At 37.9% G+C, this 14,737-nt stretch overlaps 1 long non-coding RNA gene across 1 annotated transcript in view; it reads left to right on the forward strand.

Annotated features, from left to right (window-relative positions):
• The first annotated feature begins 1,354 nt into the window (after positions 1 to 1,354).
• The window catches only part of LOC132535916 (uncharacterized), a 229,610-nt gene continuing 216,227 nt past the window's right edge, over positions 1,355 to 14,737 (forward strand). The window contains exon 1 of the long non-coding RNA XR_009547627.1: positions 1,355 to 1,394. This is a non-coding gene — a long non-coding RNA (uncharacterized LOC132535916). The remainder of the gene's footprint in view (positions 1,395 to 14,737) is intronic.

Below are 14,737 nucleotides of genomic sequence, written 5' to 3' on the forward strand. Positions count from 1 at the left end.
TACATCTGTTTGACAGTAATGAAGTTAAATTTAATTAAACTGGTGTTTTAATACAATGGAATGGCTTGTATAAAAAGAGAGAAGACTCATGACTCGATTTATAATTGTGTTAATTTGTTATTTCATTGTGGCATCATAATCACTAGCACTCTTCCCCTCTTTATTCATTGGTGTTTTGACTACTGCTGTCTCTTACATTTTTACTTTTTTTAATCTTTTTTTTTTTAATTCGGGAAGGGTTAATGGCTTACAGTAAATACAGTTGTTGGTACATGTGTAAAATATCTCTTTTGGGGGAGCAGGTAGTGATGCACCTGGTTGAGTGCATGTGTTACAATGTGCAAGGATCTGGGTTTGAGCCCCCCAGTCCCCACTTGCAGGGGGAAAGCTTTGTAAGTGGCAAAACAATATTGCAGGTATCTCGATTTGCAAGTGGTGAAGCAGTGTTGCAGGTGTCTCACTGTCTATCTCCCTCTCTGTCACTCCCTTCCCTCTCAGTTTCTGTCTGTCTCTGTCCAATAAATAAATAAATAAATATAATATAAAAGTACTTTAAAAATACAAAAAAAAAAGGGAATTGGGTGGTATCACAGCAGGTTAAGTGCACATGGCACGAAGTGCAAGGGCCAGCAGAAGGATCCCAGTTTCAGCCCCTGGCTCCCCACCTGCAGGGGAGTAGCTTCACAGGCAGTGAAGCAGGTCTGCAGGTGTCTTTCTTTCTCTGCCCCTCTGTCTTCCTCTCCTCTCTTCATTTCTCTCTGTCCTATCTAACAATGACGACATTAACAACAATAAAAACTACAGCAACAATAAAAAAACAAGGGCAACAAAAGGGAAACATAAATATAAATAAATTTTAAAAAATACAAAAAAAATTCTCTACTGTTGTTGATCCACATTGAGGGCAGGGTCCTATTGGGGCCTACAAAAGGGTCCATTGTGTTGTCCTTGATGGAGATGACAAGTGACAATGGAGAGAGGGATCTATTCAAGGTCTAGGCCCATCATGTCTGTGTGGGAATCTCAGGACACCCTGACTAGGGCCCCAGATGATAGAGTGGCCTGATAGTGACTAAAGTGTCATCATCAAAGTATGCAAGTCTCTTGCCCTTATTCAGCTTCTGTAGTCCTTACTTTGATAAGGTTAGCTTTGGAGTGACTGAGGGAAGTGTAATAGGAAGTAGGTAAGGAGGGTATCTATGTCTAAGTAGAAACTATTTCATTAGGAACTTTATGGTGTCTTTTATAGGTATTTTTTTTTGCCTCCAGGGATATTGCTGGGGCTCAGTGCCTGAACCATGAATCCACTGCTCCTGGAGGCCATTTTCCCCCCTTTTGTTGCTCTTGTTGTTATAGCCTTGTTGTGGTTATTACTGTTGTTGTTAATGTCGTTCGTTGTTGGATAGGACAGAGAGAAATGGAGAGAGGAGGGGGAAGAAAGAGAGGGGGAGAGAAAGATAGACACCTGCAGACCTGCTTCACCACCTGTGAAGTGACTCCCCTGCAGGTGGGGAGCTGAGGGTTCGAACCAGGATCTTTACGCAGGTCCTTGTGTTTTGTGCCACGTGGGCTTAACCCACTGCACTACAGCCTGACCCCCTTTTATAGGTCTTTCTACTTGCTTGTTTCATTTATTGACTCACTGCAGACTATTGTGCACTTTTGCTTTCAGGTATATATTTCCCCCCAATTTATTGATATATGTGTATACATGCCCTATCTCTTGATTCTTCCACCTTCTGCACCTCTTAATGACCCTGGGCCCATACTCCCAGAGGGTTAAAGAATAGGAAAGCTATCAGGGGAGGGGGTGGGATACGGAGTTCTGGTGGTGGGAGTTGTGTGGAGTTGTACCCCTCTTATCTTATGGTTTTGTCAGTGTTTCCTTTTTATAAATAAAATAATATGTACATAGATATAAATAAATTATATTTGGTTGTTCCCAAAATTTCAAACACAAAATCAAGAAATACAATTAAAATTATTTTCAAAAAAATACAAAAGGGTCTCAATTTCCTGAAAGACATTCTCAGCCATAACCTATGTCCTCCTCCACCATCAGGTACCAGGATATGAAGGCCACCCCCCTCGGGTCATTTACTTTGGTGCAATACACCAAAACTCAGTTCAAGTTCTACTTTATGTTTCTGTTCTTATTTCTCAAATTATGTCCATGAGCAACATCATTCCATAGGCATATTTCTCTTTTTGGCTTAGCTATTTTTTAATTTATGTATTTATTTATTAATTTTAATTTTTAATATTTATTTATTTTTCCTTTTGTTGCCCTTGTTGTTTAACATTGATGTGGCTATTGATGTTGTTGTTGTTGGATAGGACAGAGAGAAATGGAGAAAGGAGGGGAAGACAGAGAGGGATAAGAAAGACAGACACCTGCAGACTTGCTTCACCACCTGTGAAGCGACTCCCCTGCTGGTGGGGAGCCGGGGGCTCGCACCAGGATCCTCATGCAGATCCTTACACTTTTCACCACATGCACTTAACCTGCTGTGCCACCGCCTGACTCCCTGGCTTATCTCTCTTAACATGATTCCTTCAAGCTCTATCCAAGATGAGGTGTAGAAGGTGAATTCATCATTCTTAATAGCTGAGTAGTATTTCATTGTGCATATATACCACAAATTTCTCAGTCACTCATTTTTTATTATCTTTTATTTGTTTATTGAATAGAGACATCCAGAAATCGAGAAGGAAGAGGGAGCTAGAGAGGGAGAGAAACAGAGAGACACCTGCAGCACTGCTTTACTACTTGAAAAGCTTTCGCTCTGCAGGTGGAGATTGGGGGCTCGAACCTAGGTCCATACACATCACAACATGTGTGCTAAACCAGGTGTGCTGCCACCTGGCCCCAGTCGCTCATTTTTTACTGGACATCTAGGTTGATTTCAGGTTTTGGCTATTATGAATTACACTTCTATGAACATATCTATAAACACATCTTTCTGGATGGGTTTATTTGATTCCTTAAGAGAAGAGTTACCTGGCCATAGGGTAGGTACATGTTTAGCCTTCTGAGAGTTCTCCCTTGCTTTCCTCAGAGATTGGACCTATTTATATTTCAACAGCCTTTACCTCCGCAGCCTTTTCAGCATTTGCTATTACTATCCTTTCTGATGTATGACATTCTCACTGGGATGAAGTTGTTTCTCATTGCTACTTTATTGCATCCCTTGACAATTAGTGGCTTGAAGCACTTTTTTAATATGTCTGCTGGCCTCCTAAATGTCTTCTTTGGTGAATATTTGTTCATATACTCACTTATGTATGGGGTCATTTGTTGTTTTTTGTTTTGTTTTTACTTTTTTGTTGTTGTTAATGAGTTTTTTGAGCTCTTTATATATTTTGGTTATTAGCCTTTTGTCTGATATATGGCACATAAAGATCTCCCATTCTGTAAAAGTCTCTTTGTTTGGGTGGTGATTTCTTTTGCTGTATAGAAGCCTTTCAATTTGATGTTGTCTCATTGCTTAATTTTTGGTTTTGTCTTCCTTGAAATTGGACTTGTGTAATTGAACATTCTGATAAAACTTTGATGGAAAATAGTTCTGCCAATATTTTCCTCTCAGTATTTGATAGTTTTGGTCTAACATCCAAATCCATGATACATTTGAAGTTACTTTTGTGTGTGGTGAAATGTAGTGGTTCAGTTTCATTCTTCTGCATCTTTCAACTCAATTTTCTCAACAACATTTGTTAAAGAGACTCTCCTTTCTCCATTTAATAGATTGGGCTCTGTCAAAAATTAGATGTCCATAGATGTGGGAGCTTATTTCTGAGCTCTCAATTCTATTCCACTGGTCCGTGTGTTTATTTCTGTTTCAATACCAGGTATTTTTTATAACAATGAGACTATTAATTTAGTTTAAGATCTAGAAGCATGGTGCCTCCAGTTCTGTTATTTTTCCCCAAGATTTATTTAGTGGTTTTGTATTTAGTATTTTATTGTTCCAGACAAACTTAAAAAAATGATTTCTTTTTTATTTTTAAAACTTTTTATTATTTTATTTATTATTGGACAGAGACAGAGAGAAATTGAGAGGGGAAGGGGAGCGATAGAGAGGGAAAGAGACAGAGAGACACCTGCACCACTTGTGAAGCTTCCCCCTGCAGGTGGGGACCAGGGGCTTGAACCTGGATCCTTGTACATTGTAATGTGTGCACTTAACTATGTGGCCCACTGTCTGGCCCCTACGGTTTATTTTTCTTTCTTTCTTTTTATTTATAAAAAGGAAACATTGACAAAACCATAGGATAAGAGGGGTACAGCTTCATACAGTTCTCACCACCAGACCTCTGTATAGGAACCCCTACCCTGATAGTTTTCCTACTCTTTAACCCTCTGAGAGTATGGACCCAAGATCATTGTGGGATGCAGAAGGTTGAAGGTCTGGCTTCTGTAATTGCTTCCCCGCTGAACATGGGCGTTGACAGGTCGATCCATACTCCCAGCCTGTCTCTCTCTTTCCCTAGTGGGGAAGGGCTCTGGGGAAGTGGAGCTCCAAGGCACATTGGTGGGGTTGTCTGTCCAGGGAAGTCTGGTCACATCATGCTAGCATCTAGAACCTGGTGGCTGAAAAGAGAGTTAATATACAAAGCCAAACAAACTGTTGGACAATTATGGACCTAAAGGCTGGAATAGTGCAGGTGAGGAGTTGGGGGGGGGGTCCTCCATTTTGTAGATAGCTAGTAGGCATATTTTAGTTATATTTCAAAGGGCCTGTAGCTACACTAGTGGTTTTTTTTTTTTTTTTTGACTGTTTGTTTCTTTTTTTGCCTGAGCCTGGAATCTGATATGCAGCTATATCCTAATTATTGTCTGGGGAGATGATGTTATGACTGGGAAAAGGACCAGAAAGCTGGATCAGGGAAGAGAGTAGCTCCCTAATAAGGGAAAGGGGTATACATATAACTGTAAACCCCATCAATTTGATGTGATCTGGGGTTCATAATTCCAGACCAACTTTTGTAGATTTTGTTCTATTTTTTTTTTAAAGTTTGGTGGGACCTTGCATTAAATTTGTATGTGATTCTAGGCAAAATAGTGATTTTGATGATATTCATCACTCCACGAACATGGGATATCTTTCTACTTCTTTGTATATTTTTCTATTTACCCAAGTAGTGACTTATAATTTTCAGTAGAAAAGTCTTTCACTTATTTTATTAGGTTTATTTCTAGGTATTTTTTGTTTTTTACTGCTATAGTGAATGTGACTTATTTCTGGATTTCTCTTTCTTCTGACTTAGTGTTTGCAGAAATGAATGCCACTGGCTTTTGAGTATTTGTAGCCTGATACCTTACTATACTACTTGATAATTTCTAGGAGCTTCCTACTGGATTCCTTACGTTTTCCTGTATACTATCATATCGTCTGCAAATAGTGACAGTTTGACACCTCCTATTCCAATCCATATCCCTTTAATTCCTTTTTCTTGCCTAATTGCTATGTTGAATATTAACAGTGGTAGTGGGCAGTCCTGTCTAGTACCTGATCTAAGTGGTAATACTTTCAGTTTGTCATCATTTTTTTATATTTATTTATTTATTTTCCCTTTTGTTGCCCTTGTCGTTTTAACATTGTTGTGGTTATTATTATTTTTGTTATTGATGGTGTTGTTGTTGGATAGGACAGAGAGAAATGGAGAGAGGAGGGGAAGTCAGAGAGGGGGAGAGAAAGATAGACACCTGGTAGACCTGCTTCACCGCCTGTGAAGCGACTCCCCTGCAAGTGGGGACCTGGAGGCTCAAACCAGGATCCTTCCACCAGTCCTTGCGCTTTGAGCCACATGCGCTTAATCCACTGCTCCACTCCCCAACTCCCTCAGTTTCTCATCACTGATTATGATGTTGGCTGTAGGTTTGTTGTATATGGACTCCACTAGATTAGGGGATTTTTCAGTCTGTTCCCATGTTTTGTAATGTTTTAATCATGAAAGGATGCTGGATTCTGTCAAAGGCTTTTTATTATCTATTGATACAGTCATGTGGTTTTTGGCTTTTATAGATGTGGTGGGTCACGTTTATTGATGTATGTATACTGATCCAAGCTTGCATCCTTGGGATAAATCCCACTTGGTCGTGATGTACAATCTTTCCAAAATACTGCTGTATCCTTTTGGCTAGAATTTTGTTCAGTATCTCACTATCTGTGTTCATCAGAGATATTGTTCTGTAGTTTTCTTTTTCTGTTGTGTCTCTGTCTCTTGCTATCAGGGTGATGTTGGCTTCATAGATGGTGGAAGGGAGTATTCCTGTGTCTTCAATATTTTAGAAGAACTTAAAAAGTATAGGTATTAACTCTTCCATAATGGTTTTCTAGAATTCATTTGTAAAACCGTCCCCTCCATAACCTCCCTCAAATATTTTCATTTGAGCTCAAAAATCTTAATTTAAGGCAGTGGCACGACTATATTACCTTCCTCCTTGTTTCTCTTTTCTTTCTTCCTTTCTTTCTTTTTCTTGTAACTTCACCGCTTTGGGAAAAGTTTTTTCATATAGATGGATAGAGTGATAGATACACTATAGTATCAAAGCTTCCATAACTCTCTAAGAACGGAACTTGAACCAGCGTCCTGTGCATGACAAAGCAAAGTTACTCTCCTATAGGAGCTATCTATCTCTTGCTGGCCCTCCAAGGGAGTCCCTTGTCTTCCAGCCTTTCTCTGGAAAATAAATAAATAAATAAATAAATAAATAAAAGTCTTCCCAGAGCAGTAAATCCCTTGCAGTGACAAAACCAAATCTGAAACAGGAATTAGGAAATTAGGTAAATAATTATATGTGTAACTATGTGATTAACATCATCTATTTAAAAATAACACTACTATAAATATGTATTTGTGTATATTTGAGTGTGATTATATTGAATTCATATAGATGAACAAGATAGACATTTATAGAAAAAAGAGACAGTATGATTGAGGAGATAGTGTAATTGTACAAAAAGACTTTCATACAGGAGGCTCAGAGGTTCCATGTTCAATCCTAGAGCATTATCATAAGGCAAAGTTTTACAGTGCTCTGGCCAAACTAACTCCTCTCTCTCTCTCTCTCTTTCTGTATTTTATAGTTTTGGTTTAACATCCAAGTCCATGATACATTTGGAGTTTACTTTTGTGTGTGGTGAAATATATATATTTTCCATATTTTCCCTCTGTTTATCCCTCATTAAAATAAGATAAACATAATATTTTTAGAAGAAGACAGTGTAAATAATAGGTGACATTAGATCATGAGATATAATTGACCCCAGAACTGTATGGTTAGTGTTAAAGATAGATATAGGGGTATGTAGATATAATGGTGGATCTTTATTTTACCAGAAATTCTGATGAAATGTCTTAATTGTATTATGATCTGTACAGAAAATGTGCTGGTAGGAAAAATAGTACAGTGAGTTAGCTTAAGCACTGATAAAGGAGAAAACTTTCAAAATTAGTGAATCGATCTCAATCTAGAAGGCTGAGAATGTTCATCCTGGTGCATTTACTACTGTAGCATACCCTTGAAGTAGGTTATCCATTTGTTTTGGCTAGAGACAGAAATTGAGAGGGGGTGGTGGGGGTCAGGCAATGGCCCAGCCATTAAACACACATAACTCTAAGTACAAGGACCCACACAAGGATCTAGTTTCAAGCCCCCAGCTCCCCATCTGCAGTGGGGATGCTTCACAAGCAGCGAAGCAAGTCTGCAGGTGTCTTTCTCTCCCCCTCTTTCTGCCCTCCTTTTCTCTCAATTCCTCTCTGCCCTAACCAATAAACAAAAATGGAAAAAGTGGTCACCAGAAGCAGTGGATTGTAGTGCTGGTACCGAACCCCAGTGATAACCCTAGAAGAAAAAAAGAAAGAGAAGGAGGAGAATGAGAAGAAGAGAAAGAGAGACACTGGCAACACTGTGTCACCACTTTAGAAGCTTCCACTGCAGGTGGAATCCAGGGTCTCAAACACCTCTGATCTTTGTGCATTGTATGTGCACACAGCCAGATGCAGTGCCACCTGCCCTCCTGAAGTAATAACAGCTTCTAAAAGATACGTTGTAGCATAGTTTCAGGAGAAATTCACAGGGAAGGTATCTGGATGGGTGGATAGTGATGTTAGAATTGTGAAAGGTCTGGGATTTTACCCTGCTTTTAAACTGACAAGTGTGCCTTCTTCATTTCCATTAATGCTGGCAGAAAAACTACTTCTGGGTCAGAGGCAGAAGACTTTTTTTTACCATCAATACAATAGGCATCATGAATTTCATATTTGAATTGGTTCCCTTGTTCCCCGAGGCCCACTGGACTGAACTGGAGTGGCCCCAAGTGAATGCTGCAAACAAAGAGGGTCTGTGTCACAACTGGGGAACAAAACTCCTTTACAGCCTAACCTTTACCCTGAGGGGGACATTATCTTTACAGTCCTAGAGCTAACAAATTTTCTGGCCAAGGAGTGAGAAATTTTCTTTCATCCAAGGTTGTTTGCTTATATAAACATTCCTGAAATAAGAGGTCAGAGCAAAAGTTCTTGATGCCTCTGCTCTAAAGGCAGCAGAAAGGTGAGAGATCCTGGGAAATGGTTTTCCCAACAGGTGGCTGTGTCATCAGTCACTCATGAGTCTGCAGATTGCTCCAAACGAGCTTCCCTTAATTGGATACCTTTTACACTTTACTTGGCCCCAGGATGGGATGTGACAGCTGGCACTTGCTTCCAGGGACACTCATCTAATAGTAATAAATCTTAAATCCTACGTGTTATTTCACATATCTTTTTCCTGTCTTTCTCTGACTTTAAGGAAGGAGTTGTCACTAGAGCTTTGGTGCTAGGTATTGGCTGTATTATACACATATATAGCTGTGAAACTATGCCCCTAATATGTGATATGATTATAAACCAATGGTAAATGAATTAAAATATAATGAAAATTGAAAAGTAAATATGGATCTGGAGTCCTCCACATATTATCAAGCAACTTTCGTGAGGAGGGAGGCACATTGATAGACTTCTCTTCATGAGAAGTCTGGGTGACAGGGTCTGACTGAGAGCATGTCGTCAAATCACGTTCACATCAGCCACTGCCACTTTGCACTGTGCCAAACCTTAGGTTGATGATCCACTGCTTTTTCCTGGTTCATTTTCTGTATAAGATGTTAATAGAGGCAAAAGTATCATAAGCATAACCCCCCCAATAGCTGGGAAATCAGCTCCCAATCACTATTAAGATAGCCAGATCTACCTTGCATGTTAAATCAGACAGCACATTCAGAGTTGGAGGAATTCGCTTGGAAAGACATATATCATTATGAAAGCAATAGTTGATTAAAAAGTGTCCAGCCATTTTTATTTGATAATCTGCTCCAGAACTTAGAATTCTTTCTTTATTTTTAAAAGAATCAAGTAAATTTATTAGGATTTATGTCAAATGAAACATGGAATGGAGAGGCTAGGGAGCTGGAATCAGTCACTATCATGGTGTTGGAATTGGATAATCATTTAGAAATATATATTAAGCATAAGCAGGAATATCTAGAGGAATGTGATCAAGACACCCCAACAGTAACTGCACACACATCACCTTTCACCACAAGCTGGTGGCATGGCAGTAGACACCCGCCTAGAAAGTAAGAGGTGGACTGCATGACTGCCCCATTGGTTTAAAGCAAGTTGTTCCCACTTCATTTTCCCTAATAGGTCAATTCAAATTTGTGTGATCCTGTGATTTGTACATATGAAGACTGCTATCTGCTGCATTGGGCCACAGGTTTTATAGGTGGTCTTAGGAAATATTTTCTATTTTTATTTATTTATTTGTTTATTTTTATTGCCACCAGGATTATTACTGGGGCTCAGCCCTTTGTTTCTTACTTTCTGTGTCTCTTTCTTAGGGTAGAAGTTGAGAGGGGGGAGAGACAGAGAGAAGGATAGCTAGTTGCAGATTTGCTTTACCGCCCATGAAGCACCCTCACCCCTGCACACACATACAGGTGGGGTGCGGGGGCTTGAACCCAGGAACTTGCATATGTTAATGTGTGTGCTTGATTGCGTGCACCACCTCCTGGCCCCTTTCTTTATATTTTATTAGTGATTTAATAGTTATTTATAAGACCATAAAATAATAGGGGTATAATTCCATGCCACTACCACCACCAAAGTTCTTTGCTACCACTTTCTTATAGATACAGGTTAACTGTGTATATATATATATATTTTTTTCTTTTTAAAAGTTCATGCATTTCAATTCTTTATATTCCACACATGAGTGAAATTATCCCCTTGTCCTTCACTTCCTTACTTACTTCACTAAGCATAATCACTGCCAGTTCTATCTATTTGGTCCCAAAGGACACATTATAGTCTTTTTTTTCTTTTCTTTCTTTCTTTCTGTTTTTTTTTTTTTTTTTGGCTACTGAGTAGTAATCTATTGAGAATATGTCCTGTGACTTCTTTTTTTATTTGCATTTATAAAACTGAAATTAGTGATTTTATTCCACTGTTAAAGATAGAGTTGGAGGGCAACTATCTAATCATTCCTCATAGGGTCCTATACCCCTGATATTTTAAATTTTTAATCTGGAAAATAAAAAGGCACACACCAGAGAAGCACGTGGGCCATTTGGGCAAAGATGGCTGACCCTATCTGGAAGCTGATACCCATTTTTATTCACTTATAATGCCCCATCTTCAAGAAGTTAGAATTCTTAATTATGGACATATTTTTCTCTTGCCTAAAGAGCAATAAGCATGTTTAAGATTCTTACTTACCTAGTTAATTATAGAGGATTCACACAGAGAAAAGAGGTATAAAAAGACTACTTGATCGCTGATAGTTTTCAGTCCTTAAATACTCTGTGCTTATTATTATGAAACAGTAGCAAACAAAAATGTGCTTTGTTTTATTTTTACCTTTCAACAGAGTATAACAACAAGCAAGGATTTAGTCCTCTTCTTTCCTTTGGCACTCTTAAAATTCCCTTGTATCACTAAGGTAGACAGGGATTCTGTTTCACTATCAAATCAGAAATCACATTCTGAATAAAGAGATAATTTTGTATTTGTTGATGTCAGTCTTTCATTTAGATGAGTTTTTGTGTCCTAGGTGCAAGCCAGTTAATTTCTAATGTGGCCAATTTATGGATGATTTTACTTTTAAATGACAAGTGAGATGTTTTAAGATTTTTTTTTCTCTTAAATGGGGCATGACTTAATAACTTCGTATTTGTAATTGCTCCTTTCAGAGGGATGAGCTCTCTTTTCAGAAGATGAATGGTCTTCATACTAAATCAGTTAATCTTGTTTAAAAATCTTGTTTCAGACATGAAGGTGGAATATGTATCTCAATTACCAAAGAAATACTGAAGAGGAACATTTTGGATTTTCGTGAACTCTAAGGAAATTATACCCAGTACCATTTAAATGTATTCATATTTACAAGTAAGTACTAACCTTATCCATATTTCGTGTATTATATCACTCTGTTGGGGAAGAAGAAATTGAGAAAACTGGGTAAAATTATGTTCTGTTTTTTGTCAAATGATAAATTCAGCAATACATTATTGGGCTTAAATAGATTTCCTCTTTGGTTTTGAGCAACTCCCTGAATGTTTAATGCCTTCTAACTATCAGTTAAGTTGAGCTATCAAATTAGATTTGGGGCATAAGGCAGGGATTTAGCAATATTTTGTGGCCAACTCTATAAATACATTTGTGCAGTTAGGAAGTTTGATGGCTTTTTGTATTAAGAAGCTAGGGAAGTATCTATCCCAGTGGAACCGAGTAATGATTAATGAACTTCTCAAAGTCTATATAGGAAATGCATTTTTTAAAATTTCTTTTTAAAATATTTTATTTATTTATTAATGAGAGTGATAGGAGGAGAGAGAAGGAACCAGACATCACTCTGGTACATGTTCTGCCAGGGATTGAACTTAGGACCTCAGGCTTGAGAGTGCAACACTTTATCCATTGTGCCACCTCCTGGACCACAGGTAAATCCATTTTTTAGAACTGTGCAAGATGTACTAAAATTGGAACATGCTTTCCAAATAACCCGGTAGTAAAACATGTAAATTATGCTTCAATCCAAAATGAAATAGCAAAGAATGGATTTGAAAATCTCTAGTGATAAACAGCATTTTTGATCCTTTACTCTGTTCTTCTGTCTTTTGTTTCAACATATGATCACTTTAATATATTACCTAGTGAGTTGGGGATTTATTTGCTTTGCATAGATGAACTTACTACTATTAGCTAAGGTCTCTGTGCAGTTTCCACTTGCAGCTCATCATATTTCTTCTATATTATACCTTTCCAAAAATTCACTGGGCATCACTTCAGTTGAGGAGGAATCCTGGAGTGCCAAGTCTTGTATATACCCCTTCTATTTTCAGAAAATCCTTTAAAGACATTTTGGTATTTCTGCAGAAGTTGGTGATTTGTCCAAGATCACAGTCATCACATGTAAGAGTCTGGGTTTAACTGCCTCTCAAAGCTTTTTCTAGTTTTACTTTTCCTATTTTCCAAATTGTCTTCACTCTTGGCTCAGTTATACTCAGCTATGGTTTCTATTCAGAAAATTTAGAGAAAAATTTTAAAAAGGTAACTTTAAACCAAAATTCTTTTGATTTTTTTCTTTAGACTCTCTTAACATATTTTTAATTTATCTTTAGTCATGTATATTTTTCTAAGAATCAGAAAAATATGTAAAAATTTTTAATTCTAAACTAACATACTTTAGTGATAAAATGAAAAACTTTTTGGTTTCATTCAAATGGCCAAACTTCAGAAGAAATTCATTTATTTATTTGCCTTCTGGGATTTGTACCTGCATGATTCCACCATTCTTTTTTTTTTTCTTAGCATAGTTTTAGATAGAGAGAGAAAGAGAAAGTGATAGAGAGGTATAGCCACCACAGTATCACTCCACCATTCATGAATTTACCCTGACTCAGGTGCTTCCATATAACATCACACACACACACCATTATATATATATAATTGTCCATAGTAAGGTGTGTATTCTAGTAGGTGAACTATCTCCTAACTTCAGTAAATGCATTTACTTTAAATAGTGCTTTTTAATTTAATACTAAAATGCCGCTACAATGATGAAATAACCCAGCTTGGCACCAGCAGTGCCCCCCCCCACCCCACCTCCAAAAAAACCCAAAGGTGTAATCTCTTTCCTTTCAAATATAGTTCTGATCTGCTTTCCTCAGCCCACATTTCTCTAGTCTACTATTGTCATTGCAATTGGTGGAGCAAAGGAGATATTAGGGAGAATCAATAGGTGTTACAGGGTGTTCTGCAAAGAACTTGTACTTGGTGCTTCATTTACTAAAAAGTAAAAAAAAAAAAAAAAAAGATTGCAGAGGCAAAAGAGGATGGCAGGATATAGTCTAAATAAGACCGTGACACTATTGAACAGGACATATTGAGTAGGTATTTATTGAGTGCCTACTGAGGAGAGGCTTTATGTGGGTACTGGTTTGACAAGATTAGTCCCCACCCTTGAAGACTCAATGATCTTGTGCACAGCTAGCCAGGATAATAGGTATGAACAGTGACAGGTCTTGCAGTATAAAGGTGTTGTTCCAAGCCCAGTGCTTGCTTACACAGCTGAATTTTAAAGATATGTTCAACAGAGAAAGAAAATGGAGAAACAAACAAACAAACAAAAAAGCACAAATCAGTATTAGAGGAAAAAAAATCCACCAAGTTTGGGGAAAAGTAACTGATTAGCATAACACTTATGGGTATGTGTGTGGGGCTGGAGTGATGTCCCTGACTTGCAGTTTTACTCTAATCCAAGAATTGCCTGTGGCCCTGCCTCAGACCCACTATGTGACACCTGTTTGAAATGAATCTGGGAGTCTCTATTATTTGCAAGTGCCTCTGAGTGATATTATGGGAGGGTTTAGGAAACCTTGCTATCTATCACTGGTACATGAAATTTCACCATTCCAATCTATCTCAGGATCAAGCAGCAGATCTCAAACTTTAATTTGTACAAAAAAGTTCAGAACTTCCACTATTTGAGTTTAATCCCTTTACTTTGACAGATCCTCTCAGAAGGCTAGGAAATATTCATGCTAAGAATGTTAAATTGTATGCACCCAGTCCTGGCAGACTAATTGAGAGTCTGCTCAAATCTGATAATGGTGATCCTTGGAAAGCACTTTGAGAAATGTTGGTTTAATTAGGATTAACTCCTCTTGAAAATAAGTACAGTTCATTCATACTTTTGGTCTAAGAGAAAGACTTAAGACTTGGGTTTAATTCCAGATTGTAAATTCACTGGAATATAAATTCTCAAGCGACAGGGGTATAATTTTTTTTTCTGTTTTGTTTAGTGATATATGCCTAACACCTGAAAGAGTAGCTTTTACATAGCAGCTTCAGAGTATTTGTTGATTTAATTAATGCACTCAAGGTGTGCAGAGATGTCATGTCTCTTGTTCTTGCATTCTTCCCATATCTTCTACTGCCGTGAATGTAATTTCAGGAGGAATTCACAGAGGAAGCACAGTAGCAATTGCAGTTGTAGATAGAAAGGCCTTAATATTAGAATTTCAGGAGGAAGAAAAAAGGGTCATTAAAGAAAAGTTAGGGGAGCTACAAAACTACCCACTCCCAGCAACCTTGCTAATCACATGAGCTGTAGAGACTGAGTCTAGTCTCAGAACCCTTCACAGATTGACCTTGGACACTTTGAATTGTCCCTCTTTGATGAGAGCTGCTA

Source organism: Erinaceus europaeus, chromosome X (genome assembly GCF_950295315.1).
Source record: "Erinaceus europaeus chromosome X, mEriEur2.1, whole genome shotgun sequence".
NCBI classification, from domain to species: domain Eukaryota; kingdom Metazoa; phylum Chordata; class Mammalia; order Eulipotyphla; family Erinaceidae; genus Erinaceus; species Erinaceus europaeus.